This window comes from Rhea americana, unplaced genomic scaffold (genome assembly GCF_003343005.1).
Source record: "Rhea americana isolate MKP2758 unplaced genomic scaffold, rheAme1 scaffold_19, whole genome shotgun sequence".
Classification (NCBI taxonomy): domain Eukaryota; kingdom Metazoa; phylum Chordata; class Aves; order Rheiformes; family Rheidae; genus Rhea; species Rhea americana.
Window position 1 is genome coordinate 2,456,530 of NW_028186038.1, and position 6,101 is coordinate 2,462,630.

Consider the following 6,101-nt stretch of genomic DNA (forward strand, 5'->3'; position numbering starts at 1 on the left):
GTGTTTTACCAAGTGTTCAGCTACTTAGCTGAGGGGGGGGGGGGGAGGAATCTCTGGAGATTTGTTCAAGATGCCGAAGTTGCCACATGCTATCAATTTTACATGCGTGTCCTCTGCAGGGCCAAAACTGATCTGTTAATCTTGCCCAGGCTGTGTAAATTTGGAGTAAATCAACTGACTCCAGTGGAATTCCTGCTGCTCATAGCAGTGCAAGCAAAGGCAGGCTCCAGCTATGCCTTGCAGAGCTTGTGAGAAGAGAGAAAATACATAACTTTATTTTCTCACAGTCATTATACTTATCTCATGTTTGCATGCAGAAAAGTCAAATCTGCTCCTGCGCAAGCACGTGCTATGTTTCAGTGTGGCTGCAAAGCTGTATGATTCCCCTGTAGGTGACCCTTTTGAGTTATAATAGGAAAAAGAAGACAGGAAAAAAAGAGAAATAGTAATGCAGTGATCCACTTTGTTATACTGGTACACTCCACTGTGTGGGCTTTTGTTTTGCTTTAGTTTAAACATGTGCCTAGATGATTTATCTAAAATGAAACAGGTTTGGTTTAAATCCAAATAAGGGTGTATTTACCTCATCAAAAGCAACTGCGTAATGGTAGCTTCTTTACTGCTTGTCAATTGGGTTTGCAAAGATGATTTAAAAGGGCRTATTTTCCCTCACACGTGTAACAACATGATGCACAAACATGGTCCTTGTCCACAGCCCAGCTGCAAAGYGGTGACACGGCCCTTTGGGCTGCCCTGGCCCTTGCTGCAGGGCTGTCGAAGCCTGACTGGCTGGCAGCGCCGAGTCCCCAGTGCGGCGGCTGCAGCCGTGGGCGCCGTCGGCTTTGTGAGGGCCTGTGGGGCACCCGGTCCCTGTGCCTCCAGCTACTGCTGGCAGTGGGGCATCCCACTACCTTGCTGCCAGCTCAGGCCAAAAGTCTCCTAAACTCTTTGGCTCCAGTTTAACTCATCACACCTTGGTGTATTTGACAAGCCTTTCTCAGCTCAATGAAACCAAGGAAGAAAAATGCAGAAAAGCCAGGAAGCAAAGCCAGGAGCAGTGAGGGGGCAGCCAGGCTTGCAATACAAGGGCAAGAGCAGAAAGCAAGGAAATGTTTTTTCGGGGGAAAAAATCCTCCCTCCTCCTGCTTGTTCCTTCCTGGCAGAGCAAGAATGCCTCTTGAGCATCTGCTGCTTGCTGCGCCTTGCAGATGGTATGCCAGACATACCGGTATTCGGGCCCTCCGGTCATTCCTCCCTTGCGAGTCCTGGCAATAGGCCAGGCACTTATCAGCCTGGATATCCAGCCACCTGGGTCACGGAGCAGTCCCCAAATTTGCTGCATGCTCCCTGCATCCAGCCAAGGCATGCCATCAAACCTTGTAAGTTAAGTCATATTCTTCCCCTGATACTTAAAGATCTTAAGAATTCAATTTYGTGACAAATGTCTATGATTCCTCTGCTCATTTCTTGCATACAGATGTTACCTCTGGCAGCTTTCTGCAACTAACTCACCACACTCTCTTCTGATCGGCAGCTAACAATGAATATCCAGTTTTCAGTAACTAGAATAAATATTTTCACGCCACCTAAGCCTCTCAGGTTCATATTCTGAAGTGTTTTGTTTAAGAAAGCCAATATCATACCTTAACCAAATATCTAGTCAGACCTAAGGTGTTCACACTTCTGTTTAATTTTTTTTTTTTTTTGAATAGAAAGCAGAGGAAATGTGGGACTCTGGAAATTAGTTACATGCACAAAGCTTATGAACTAAGAGAGAGCCGAGAGGCCTCCTGTGTGGGGGCCTGTGTGTCTCCTCCCAAGCTGTGGGAACACTGTTTTTTTTTTTTTTTCCCTTCCCTCCCTCCCTCCTGTGTTGCCTCCCTCCCACAAGGCTTTTCCATTAGGTCGCCTGAGCAGAAGCTGTGGAGGGGCAATAAGGAGAACTGATGAGCAATCAGATAATGTCATTTGCTCTCTGATTAAACAACCATAATCATGAATTTGCAGTTGCCCATATGCACGTCTAGGTGCAGAATATTAATTCCCTTGATCAGGGAGGGCACGAGTGAGGTGGCTGTGAGTGTGCGTGCACACATCGGGTGCTGCTCACCTGAGTTTGCTACAGCTGTTTCGGGACCAGTTTAAAGATGGCTGGGTTTCTGTGCTGCAGTTCGTTATAGCTGAGCTTTGCACAAATACGGTGGATATAAGGAGAATGAAACAATGATGTGCTGGCTGGCCTTATTTTGGTACATTTAAACTAATCCAAAACTACAACTTTGTTTTAGTGATTCTCATGCCTGCAGGTCATCCATTTTAGGCACAGTTTAGGTTGGTTTTCCATGTTTGCTCAGCAGAGATTATCCCAAAAATACCGCTTGGTCAAAGCTGACCATGTCTGCTGGTTCCCTGAACATTTTGCAGTGTTGAATTAGAGTGCCTGTGTGCTTTTGGGCTTGGACTCGGTTAAATAACTGGTATTGTAGGGCTTTGCCTTCGCTCTGTTTCCTTGGATCAGGTCAGATCATAATTTTACCATGAAGAAACACACTCCAACTTTGTTTTAGTAGCCAAGATGATTCCTGCRTGATTCTACCATCTTGTGCTCAGTGGTTAGCTTTAAAATCTCAACAGAAAAAAGAAAGAGTGAACAGTGCCTGAAAGGGGCAGTGGCCCCCTGGCTGTGCACAGGAGGAGGCTATGGGTGCGGGCCAGGCTGTAAGCATGCAGTCATGACAAGCCCTTATTATGGTAATGTCGTTATCTTGATTGTGCGAGCCTTAGCTTTGACAAGCCACTCTATTTTTCCAAAACTGCCCAGAAACACTTTCAAAATAGCTATTGTGATATTTGCAAATGCTGCTGGACATTTTCCTTTGCATCTTGGACAAGGCACTTCAGCAAAACTGCATAGTATGRAACCTAGAAATGAATCTTGGTTTTAAGAACTATCTAGAATACAAATAATTATTAAGTGAAGCAATCTGAAGTATGATAAGTGGATTAGCTCAACTCAATAATCTCCAATATTAGTCAGTTCTCACAATTTAATCATATACTTAGCAAATTCAGGATGGGTATGGAAACCTCATGCCCTGGAGGCAAATCCATAAGTGCAGATTTTAGTTTCCAAAAAGAGGCAGTACAGAAAGTTACATATTTTTTTTTCTAGTCCAAAGTGACAGAGAGAACTTGAGCCCAATGAAGGCTTAAAGAGTAAGGGGCAAAAGAAAACAATMCAGTATTTATTATTAAAAATAACTTACTGATTCACTAGTTGTGAATGCTTGGGATTAGCAATGATACTGATAAAGAGAAAAACAAGGAAAAAAAAAAAAAAAAAGAAGTAGTAGTTGGAAAGTAAATGGAGAAAGCCAGCATATGCCCTGCCAACAGGCCATCTCCTCYCTCAGATCATTGCTGGGCCAGTGTGACCCACAACTGCTGTTCTGCTGGTAGAAATCAGAGCTGCTGCTGGGTTACCAGCCCTCCTAGGGGGCAGTGGAGGGGAGGTGAATGCAGAGTTTTATATGAAGTGATGGRGGCTTTAGCAGACAATGAGCCAGGCAGCTACAACTCCATAGTACAAATTTATTGAAGGCATCAGTGTGTGTTGCACCAAGTGAAAATGATATAAAATCACAGGTAGGCAAGAGAATCCCTGGAAATAAAAAATACAGRTTTTAAATGAGCATTGGCACCTGGAATCAACGTGACTTCAGAGGGAAAAATAAAAAGCCTAGCAATGTACCAGTGCTGAAATATTTGTTATAGAGAGGGTATGTGCCCATTGGCTCAGGCCAGCTAGATAAGCATTAGTCATGAAGACCTTTCTTGAGGAGCTTTGAAAATAAAAAGCTAAAGGAATTTCACGTGCCTGCCATGGGCTGAGCACACTTAATTATTACTTCTTAGATCCAGGCCACTGTCTGAGTGTTGAAATGTGTTCCTGCATGTGAGGCCCGTGGAGCCCCAGGCAGTGCCGGAGCCCCAATAAAAATTGGCCAAGGCAGCTTTGTGACTAAGAGACAGAATTTGGACATGAAATGGTTTACTGAAGGGATATGTTTTTATATGTATCAAGACAGAGCACGATGAACTCAGGCAGAAGTTGAAAATAGCTTAAAAAGACCCTGCAGCTATAAGCAAAGATGGTGTTTTATGTTCTAGAGCTCATGGGGTGCTCAAATATGTATTTGCTTTCATTATGTTTGGTATTTGCTTACCAGATCATTACTGTTATTCCTGACACTGGAAGAAACTGAGTTATACTCGCTGCGCTAAAAGAGGATGAAGCAGCAAGCAAGTTAGACAAGTTCTTGTGCAGACAGAGGGTCAAGCAGTCATCTCATCTTCTCTGCCCTGGTATAAAGCAGGATCTCATTCACATTGACTTTAATGGAGCTGCTTGTAACACACAATGGTTAAAGAGAAGTGTTTGGCTCTGTTCAGCCCTTAGGATGTTTTAGAAATTAATTCTACCCACATTGGAGAAGCAATTATTGTAATTTCTGTGTCTGCTTACTGTGCACTTGCCATCATACCTTCACAGTGGTGTAACACATAGCAATAGCTGATCACATTTTCCCACCAGATTAGTAACTCCTTTTTCAAGCGGTGTGGTAAAGATTGCTTAGATACTGTTGCCTCACATTTATTTATGCCAGTTGAACTTGCTGCAACATTTCTGTTCAGTGCTTCTATCAGGTCTGCTCTGTGGTATATGGGCATGTTATGCCATGAATGTGTTCATCCTCAAGACGATGCTGGGAAAAGCAGTTCTTCTGTTCCAGATTAATAGACAAGGAACTGCTTGATGGAGCACTCTGTTGGAGCTTTGAAACGTTGGAAACAAATGAGATATTCAGAGTTATGTGCAGATGTCAATCACACAGGGGCTAAAACATAACACTTTCAATGTTAATAATTCATTCTTTCCATATTTGAAAATACAATACTTTTAATGTTAATATTTCATTCTTTCTATGTTGGTGTGGCCTATCGTACTCTCCTTCCAGGAAAAGGGAACCACACCCCTGTATACATGGGTCTGTCCCCACACATTACTGCTATTGTATTTCATTTGTGAAGTAGTGGTCTTACATTCTACTGCTTCAGAAGCCTTTGACTGCCAGCCACCCTAAAAGTTTCACTGTGAAGGAGCTAGAAGCTAGGGAAGTATGYGTTGTGGTRATTTTACTTGCTACAGTCTTGCTTGTGCTAAATTTGGTTTATTTTTGATGCTGTGGTTGATACGTTGGGCCCTTAAAGATTATATTTATCCCTTGGAATGCTTAAGGCTGTGTTCAGAGYAACGTAGCTATTAAAATTGTGAAATAACCCTTAATCATTCACAGACCTTTAAAATATTTTAATCGGACACACTCAGTGCAGGTAAGATGCTGTACAGGTATAGTCCTGACGTTTTTTTTCTTACTGYTTATACTCTAGTCCTCCAGCTCACAGACTTGAGCCCCCCTATAACTCTTACAGGGCACGTTCCTTTTGACCTCGATCCAGCAAAGCATTTCTGCATGTGCGTAACTTACACAGAGTGACTCAGTGCAGCTCCTCACATGATTATAGTTATGAATGTGCTTTGAATGCTTTCCTGGATCAAGGTCTCTGAGGTAACACAGCACTTCACCACATGCCCRTGAGAACTTTCCTTTTGCTTGGTTTTTGGTGACTGGTCTAAATTTTGGTGTTCTGCCTTTACCCTTCTGCCTGTGAGCTATCGATCTCTCAATCATCTTAGATACGCGGGTGAGCAAAGCAAGCGACTCTGAGACGGAGTCCCCGGGAAGGGGGCCTTCCCTTCCCGGGCCTGCGTGCCCCGTGCTAGAAGGGGGCTGCCACGCACCGAGCCTCGGTGGTGCGCGGCCGAGGGCGGGGGGGAAGCGCCCGGCCAGGTGCAGCTGGCAGCGGGGGGCAGAGGCACCTAACGCCGACACACGCCTCCACCGCGTCCAGCTCCGCTCCGGAGAGGGCGGCGGCGCGCGAGCGGCCCTTGCGCCGGGGGCCTGTCTGTATTAACGGCCACCGGGCTGCGCGGTGCCGCCGCTAACGGCCAACGGCGCCGCCGCCCAAGCGCCGCCAGT